The 8926-nt window shown below is 44.4% G+C and overlaps 1 non-coding gene across 1 annotated transcript; it reads left to right on the forward strand.

Moving 5' to 3' along the window:
* The first annotated feature begins 5958 nt into the window (after positions 1-5958).
* On the forward strand, positions 5959-6033 carry Trnat-ugu. The gene has a single exon. It is a non-coding gene; the product is annotated as a tRNA-Thr (tRNA).
* The last annotated feature ends 2893 nt before the right edge of the window (positions 6034-8926 follow it).

Here is an 8926-nt window from a genome sequence, read left to right on the forward strand (position 1 = left end):
TACACATGATGGTAGGTAACGATGTCGAGGCACTCGCAACACCCAAACACTTCTGTCGGATTTCCACAGGGTATATTGTGATTCATCACTCCAAATTAGCCATTTCCGGTTACCCACTGTTCAGTGGTGTCACTCTTTACACCTCCGCCAGCATCCTTTAGTATTAACTCTGGGCATGTGTGGCTTACGAGGAGCTGCTCAACCGTTGTCCTAATTCTGGTACTCACGAGTGATTTCTTCCGCTGGTGACAAGCGAGTTTTTACAAGCACCTTCCACAATGCTCTACAGTCCCTCTCTGGCCTGTCTGATCCTGGTTTAGCTGTGGTTGTTTCTACGCGTTTCCGCTTCACAGTCGCATGACCAATTGTCGACTTAGGTATCTTCACAAGGGTTGAAATGTTCCTGGTGGATCTGTTACTCAGGCGACATCCAATAACTACACAAGGTTTGAAGTCATTGACTTCTCCTGACGGACCGATTCTGCTGTCACTGCTTGTTTACTGACAACATAATATTCCCCACCCCTTTTTATACTGGAAGGTTCGCGTCTTGTGCCATCCAGTAGTAGGGGTGCCCGGAGAGAGAAGTTAGCAATTGTACCAAGCACAATATCTTCACTTCGTTTACGGAAGCCAATACATTTACTGATGCATTAAAAGTGATGATTTATTGAGAACAAGCAAGGATGTTCAGAAACTGCAAAACCAGACTGGAAGTTTCGTACAAAAAATGTAGTCAACTACAAACATGCAGGATGTGAAAGAAAGTATTACATACACTGCCTGGCTGAAAGTATGAGGACACTTTCAATCAGGTAGTGTATGTAACAGTTCCTTTAAACATCCTGTATGTTTGTAGTTGACTGCATTTTTTGTACGAAGCTTCCAATTTGCTTATGCGGTTTCTCAGTTCCCACCATCACTCTTAATGTAACAACCAACGTACTGTCTTCCGTAAACGAACGGAAGATATTGTGCTTGGTACAACTGCTAACTTCTCTCGAAACTGAAAGACTGTTGTGGTGGCCAGTGCTGAATCATAAGAAGGAACGATTTGCTCCGTCTGTCCTTTCTCTAATTATTTTCTCTGACTGTCGTAGAATCACTGACACCGATGGTACCATCTTGTTTTGACAAAAAGTATCTTTGGAGGGAAACATAAATGAACAATGTGATTTACCTAAACTTATTCTTGCCCATCAGTTATAGTCCAAAGAATGATCGCATTCTGCTGCAAAACAGTTCCTATTTTTTTTAAATCAATGTTTATAGATTTTTTGCAGACCTATTAACTGTGACATAAATAAATGAATGTAGCTGGAGCTGATTATATCAATTAAAGTCGATCAAGGTATACCTTTTATGTGCAGTAGTTCGCATACTGCAAATGTAACTATTATGGTGGCAAACCCTACCTGGAAGCTGAATTCGCAAATAGCAGACTCAAAGTGTTGACTGTAATTCACAAATGGTTGATTAAACTGAGAATTCTACCATATACATCAACACACATCTCTATGAAAACTTTAAAGTCTCTGAATGATCTCACTCGTGAAAAATTTTTAAGTCACGATGTGAATTAAATCACGAAAAATCGAAGTTCCAACTGTTGCATCAGAGGGCCACTTGCCACCCAAAAAACTATCATAGAAAAGTCACAAACTCGCATATTCGAGAGGAAGATCCCCTCTCTTTCTGGTCTGAATCCGAGTCTTTCTCCCGCCTTGGCTACCAATCACTTCTTACTATAACTTGTCCCCTCCACTTCTTTTAGGTTGCTTCAAATTTTCTCCCGCTATCTTCTCTTCCCTACCATGTCACTCCGTCCCAGTGACGTGTATTGCATTACAATTTTATACAACTTTTGAACCAATTAGCCAAAGTTAATTGAAATAGTTTCATAACATATCGCGCTCGCACGCTGGTCAAGATGAGATCAAATAGTATATATTCAAAATTAATATCTACTCATGAAATATTACGACAACGTGAATATTTTGTTTCTAACCAAATAAGAAACAGTCTACACAGTTTTAATACCTGACACTGAAGTTTAAAAAATTATGTGATTTAGTTTTGCGTGGTGTGGTGTCACAATGGTACAAAATCAGGTCAAAAGTACACATTGGGTAGCTTAGGCAGATGGCTATGCGGACGAACCAGGAAATGAACGTTTTTAACAGGCTGCATCCACCTTCGGGGAGTTATAAATCTCATCCAGTACATAACCTCAATTGTTATGACAAAATCAAGAGCCAGACATGTTTGCTGTTCAGTGTTCTATTGAAATGATTCTAGTTTCATATGCATAAGGGCCGAGTTCGAATAGCACTATTGACAAGATTTTCTAACAAGCACAAACTGACTCTCTTAAGTTCTGGTAACGCTATTTGAACAACGAAGACTGGCAGCGTGTTTCGAAACAACATTAAACACGACATTCCTTCGTTACGTGATGAGGGAGAGTCGGTATAGGCTGGGCCGTAACAGACACGGAAATTGCAACAAGTAGAAACTCTGTCACCACTAAGTTTTCCTTCAGCAGAAATTTTAATTTTTTAATCAGCCAGTCGTAATGTAAAGTCTTAGGGCGTCTCTTAACTCGAGATATAGAAAATATTTGTGCTGGACGGAGATTCGAAACAGATCTCCCCTTGCGCGGGATTTGACCTCTTCGATACGATATACACTCCTGGAAATGGAAAAAAGAACACATTGACACCGGTGTGTCAGACCCACAATACTTGCTCCGGACACTGCGAGAGGGCTGTACAAGCAATGATCACACGCACGGCACAGCGGACACACCAGGAACCGCGGTGTTGGCCGTCGAATGGCGCTAGCTGCGCAGCATTTGTGCACCGCCGCCGTCAGTGTCAGCCAGTTTGCCGTGGCATACGGAGCTCCATCGCAGTCTTTAACACTGGTAGCATGCTGCGACAGCGTGGACGTGAACCGTATGTGCAGTTGACGGACTTTGAGCGAGGACGTATAGTGGGCATGCGGGAGGCCGGGTGGACGTACCGCCGAATTGCTCAACACGTGGGGCGTGAGGTCTCCACAGTACATCGATGTTGTCGCCAGTGGTCGGCGGAAGGTGCACGTGCCCGTCGACCTGGGACCGGACCGCAGCGACGCACGGATGCACGCCAAGACCGTAGGATCCTACGCAGTGCCGTAGGGGACTGCACCGCCACTTCCCAGCAAATTAGGGACACTGTTGCTCCTGGGGTATCGGCGAGGACCATTCGCAACCGTCTCCATGAAGCTGGGCTACGGTCCCGCACACCGTTAGGCCGTCTTCTGCTCACGCCCCAACATCGTGCAGCCCGCCTCCAGTGGAGTCGCGACAGGCGTGAATGGAGGGACGAATGGAGACGTGTCGTCTTCAGCGATGAGAGTCGCTTCTGCCTTGGTGCCAATGATAGTCGTATGCGTGTTTGGCGCCGTGCAGGTGAGCGCCACAATCAGGACTGCATACGACCGAGGCACACAGGGCCAACACCCGGCATCATGGTGTGGGGAGCGATCTCCTACACTGGCCGTACACCACTGGTGATCGTCGAGGGGACACTGAATAGTGCACGGTACATCCAAACCGTCATCGAACCCGTCGTTCTACCATTCCTAGACCGGCAAGGGAACTTGCTGTTCCAACAGGACAATGCACGTCCGCATGTATCCCGTGCCACCCAACGTGCTCTAGAAGGTGTAAGTCAACTACCCTGGCCAGCAAGATCTCCGGATCTGTCCCCCATTGAGCATGTTTGGGACTGGATGAAGCGTCGTCTCACGCGGTCTGCACGTCCAGCACGAACGCTGGTCCAACTGAGGCGCCAGGTGGAAATGGCATGGCAAGCCGTTCCACAGGACTACATCCAGCATCTCTACGATCGTCTCCATGGGAGAATAGCAGCCTGCATTGCTGCGAAAGGTGGATATACACTGTACTAGTGCCGACATTGTGCATGCTCTGTTGCCTGTGTCTATGTGCCTGTGGTTCTGTCAGTGTGATCATGTGATGTATCCGACCCCAGGAATGTGTCAATAAAGTTTCCCCTTCCTGGGACAATGAATTCACGGTGTTCTTATTTCAATTTCCAGGAGTGTATTTCCATCGTTTCGTTTTTCTTCGAAGGATTCCAACTTTCTCAAGGGTCCCCGAGAGATGGGTGTCTGTGTTCATACCCTTGTCCAGTATAACACTGTTCATCATGTTATCTTAAGCTGTAGCTTGCGCACACCAAGCTACAGGTGGAAAATTATCTTGATTTTGTATCGCCTCTCCATGAGTTGTCAGAAATAACGATTCGTGCCTGATTCGGCTCCCAGTCCGACACACAGTGTTTTTTTTAAGCACATCATTTCAAGTTCAAAAAGGCCGCTTTTAGCTAATGGTCAAACGAACGCAATAGTTAACGTCCCGTAGTCAACAATGATGGTAAGTGTGGTGTTTGATTCCCAGTCAGCTCAGATTCTTTTATTACGTTATTTCCAGTTCAGACACGCGCACATCTCATTACTGCTTAAATAACCCAGTATGGGACGTCTTTTCGTGGCTAGAAAACGACGGAAATTGGTGCCAGACTTGAATTCCAGTAAGGTAAAACTTCTTCGTCCCCTCATTTCAGTTTCTCATCTCAGTACTGGAAAAAACCCTCCATATTTGACATTTGATTGCGCTTATTTAAGAATAAGATTAGGTAGTGGGATCGAATCCCTTTCCTAGACAGACTTTACGTCATGTCATTTGAAGTTTAAACGTGCGCAAACTTTGTTACTTGTGAGTCAAACCATATTTAAAATCATTTGGGTTAGTTACCAGGAAGTGTAGTTACTGGGTACGAGTCCCACGTCCCGGTCCAGTACAAAAATATTCGTAGTTTATTTTCAAGTTGAAACATCCCTGTGAATTGTAGTTTATTGTAATAAATTTGAGTTTACAAGCATTGAGGACTTGCTCATGTGAAATAACTAGCTTTCTAATATTTGCTATATCCTGGTAGTAATTTACTTCAGTATTTAATGCTGAAAAGAATAGTGTCCTGTAGTGGTCTTTTATGGTTACCATATTGTATATTCAAACGACTGAGTATAATACTTGCAGAACGGTTACGTCACTTAGGTTGCTTGCAATTCAGGTTGTTCAGACACCCTGAAACACGACAGTACAGTAGGGGTTCTGATGTCTCAAACACGAGCGCCTTCGTAGGTGACAACAGTGAACCCAGACAGATCAGTGGTGGTTTGTGATTCTGTTTGTCTAATCAGAAGAGAATGGCTTTAATGGCTGGTCCGTAAAAAATGCTGCCTTAGTCCAGAAGAAGGTTTCGAGGTAGGTTCATCACTGCCGGGTCCGCTCCTCATTAGAAAGATTGCAAGAGGGCTACGACGCGTTCGTATTTTTCTGTTGTTGTACTACAGTGAGCGGCGCAACGTAGTTTATTACCATCTTTTAAATCCAAGTACTTATGTATCTTTGCAGTCGGAGCGTGTATTGTCTCCATCTGATGCGCCTAAGTGGGAGAATTCGATGTTACGAACATAGAGATAGTACAGTACATCTGAAAAATTTGTATCAACAGATTTTGCTCCAACCAACGCAGTTTTCAGTGTCTCGTAAGAGAGACTAAATTTTTTAACGTTTTTTCGAGTTAAATGATAAATTTCGCCGGCTTACGCTCTGTTCCGACGAGAAATATAGCAGTGGGAGTTGATAACATTGTGAAGAGATAGATTATTAAACTAATTAAAAGAGTTTTCTTTGTTTGCATGCTTAAGCAATACGAAACGTTTCTTTGAGTCGTAACAATTGTGCAGTAATCTAGAAACGCATTTGTCTTAAACTAGCTGTATATATGACGAACGGGGGAATGTAGTGCGGGACAATACGCTGAGAATGTGGGTTTCGCGGGAGGCGTGCCACAGATAAATCCCTGCAGTCGCTCAATCCTCTGTGTCCTCGATGGCTCAGATGGATAGAGCGTCTGCCATGTAAGCAGGAGATCCCGGGTTCGAGTCCCGGTCAGGGCACACGCTTTCATCTGTCCCCGTTGACGTAGGTCAACGCCTGTAAGCAGCTAAGGGTGTTCATTTCATTGTAACGGAATCCTGGTTGGGGAATGACAGATTCTACTATCGACTTACATTTCCATTTATGTTTTCTTTGACTTTTTAAAATCATTGTAGAAGATACTGGAGGGGTTTTCTACGTTTGATGGAAAAAATAATGACTTCATTTCTTCTACCTCTCGTGTACGGAAACGGAGTAGTAAATTAAAAACATACGCATCGCCCGGGAATCGAACCCGGGCTCCCTACCAAGTGGTTTTCTTTTTTTTATGGCCAGTGGCAGGATGGAGGAGGCAAGACGGGCTGGGGCAGCGTACCACCACATTTTTTTGTTCTAATATAATGAGCAACAAAAACAAGGGAGCCATACGCCAAACATTATGACGATAATGTGAACTAAAAAGGGCCATCTCGCCCGCTGGGATCACCTTATCGAAGCGAGCGGCAAGTAAGAAGCGGTCGTCATTACTTCTCTTTGGCTGTCCATGCAAAACTTACGCCTAGCCCCACACTTACGTATGTCGTCGTTCCTGCGTCACAACCTGTACCCGTAGATACATTATGTAGTTCCCGTACAGCAAAGTCGGTGACTGGTATCGGGGGATAAATACAATACCGTAGTGTCTGTGTTGTTAAGAAGATCGACGCAATGTTCCTTCTGACACGCATGCGTCTCCGAAGGAACATTGCGTCGTACTCTTGACAACTCAAGCACTGCAATATCATAGCTACGAAAGTATTTCTTTCAATTATATCATTTCTTGTACTTTCCACATCTCCGCCCAAAAGGGTTCTCCTTTCATTTCTAAGACTTACAAACAGTGATTGACGTCGATAATCCACAAATACGTCTAGACGGTGGTGGAATTATTCCAGCTATAGGCTCTTTACGTGCACCCGAATGATGAGCAGTTAAGTAAGAGGTAACTGTAATGCTTGGCAGCCAGTCTCTTGGCAGCTCGCCGAATAGTTTGCCCGGCTTGTCACGTGACCATGACGTTGTCAGACACTATGTTGGCCATCTGTGCGCCAGTCGCGCACTGGATATGAGATCACAGTACATTCGGTCACGGCCGTATGACCATAAAACCGTACGGCAGAGTCACAGAATCCGTGGTGGCCCTATTTTTTTAATTTAATTAGTGTTATGTCTAGCGGTTCCAGGGAGGTCAACTGTCATGGTTATCATGCTGGTGACAGTCAGCTACTGCTACTGTATAACAGACGAGAGGCTGTTCAGAAATCGCCTAGGACTGAAGTCTGGAAATAACAGTATTAATGCCGTATACAGGATAACAATCGTAAATGTGGAACAATAGAGTAATCGCAAATGGAACTTACTAGACGATTTCCTAAGGCTGTACTTTCACCACCATTGACCATATAAGTATAAAGCGAAGAACAGCTCAGTAAGTGAAATTGATAGTTCTTACATCGACCTTTCAGAAGTACGCTATGTGGTCTTTGCGTAACACGACAGGCATAAAGACCATACTCTCATTCTCATAAAGCGTCTCTACTAGATCTTCCGGATCTTATGCGACGTCATTTGTGACTTTGCTAACTCTAGCGTCACTGAAAGTAGAGAGGTGTAAGCTGAACTCCGGCTTGGCGAAACGCTGACGAAAAAAATAATGCACTGAAATGTCCAGTTAACGGGTTGGTTATGTGAAGCAGATAAATAATCTCTGCTAATATGCGACCAGCGTATTGCTTTAGCATACTGTCACAGATTTATGTACTCCTGGGGGTTCGTATATCAGCTGTGGAAGACTAGTCTTCTTGAACAGTGAAGCTCAGTTCCTCCTCGCACTCCAGTGCTAGCTATGGGTGTGACCAACGTTGAAACAAAAATATGTAGGTTCTGGCATTTCGGCCCAGCCCAAGTTCGTAGAACTAGCACACTTTTGTTCCGTGAATATGTTTGATGTTGTGACAGCACCTGTTGCATGTTGATTTCCACGCTTTCCAACACATTGATGATGATGTTTGGTGTGTGGGGCTCTCAACTGCATGGTTAACAGCGCCCGTACAAATTCCCAACCTTTGCTCAGTCCAATCTCGCCACTCTCAGGAATGATGATGAAATGATGAGGACAACACAAACATCCAGTCATCTCGAGGCAGGCGAAAATCCCTGACCCCGCCGGGAATCGAACCCGGGACCCCGTGCTCAGGAAGCGAGAACGCGACCGCGAGATCACGAGCTGCGGACTGATTCCAACACATTATCCAATCGCTCTCAGGCCAGTACGTAAGACACACTTTAAATACTTACAAATAAATCTATTATAAAAACTTATTATATTACACTAGTTGACTCTCATTACTTCGTTAAAATTGGAGAATCTCTTGCTCAGTGTTTATAATATTGTTCATATGTACTAAATGTTCACAGTTTCACATGACATTTACTTACCCACATGGTAAAAAAAAAAAAAAAGAACTGAGGAGGAATTCCACAAAATACAATCCAACAAGACGACATATTCAGTTACACGGATTTCCATGTTACAGAGATGGCACAATTGTGTGAAAGTAATGCAGGGGACATTACAAAGCAGTAGCATGCAATGCTAAACACCAAATTTTGGGCCGTCTTGAGTGGCCGAGCGGTTCTAGGCGCTACAGTCAGGAACCGCGCGACCGCTACGGTCGCAGGTTCGAATCCTGCCTCGGGCATGGATGTGTTTAATTTCCTTAGGTTAGTTAGGTTTAAGTAGTTCTAAGTTCTAGGGGACTGATGACCACAGATGTTTAGTCCCATAGTGTTCAGAGCCATTTGAACCATTTTTTTTTTCACTTCGCGCCTAACTGTCATGGTACTTGCAGTGGATTCTGATGCAGTTTAAAA

Source organism: Schistocerca americana, chromosome X (genome assembly GCF_021461395.2).
Source record: "Schistocerca americana isolate TAMUIC-IGC-003095 chromosome X, iqSchAmer2.1, whole genome shotgun sequence".
NCBI lineage: Eukaryota > Metazoa > Arthropoda > Insecta > Orthoptera > Acrididae > Schistocerca > Schistocerca americana.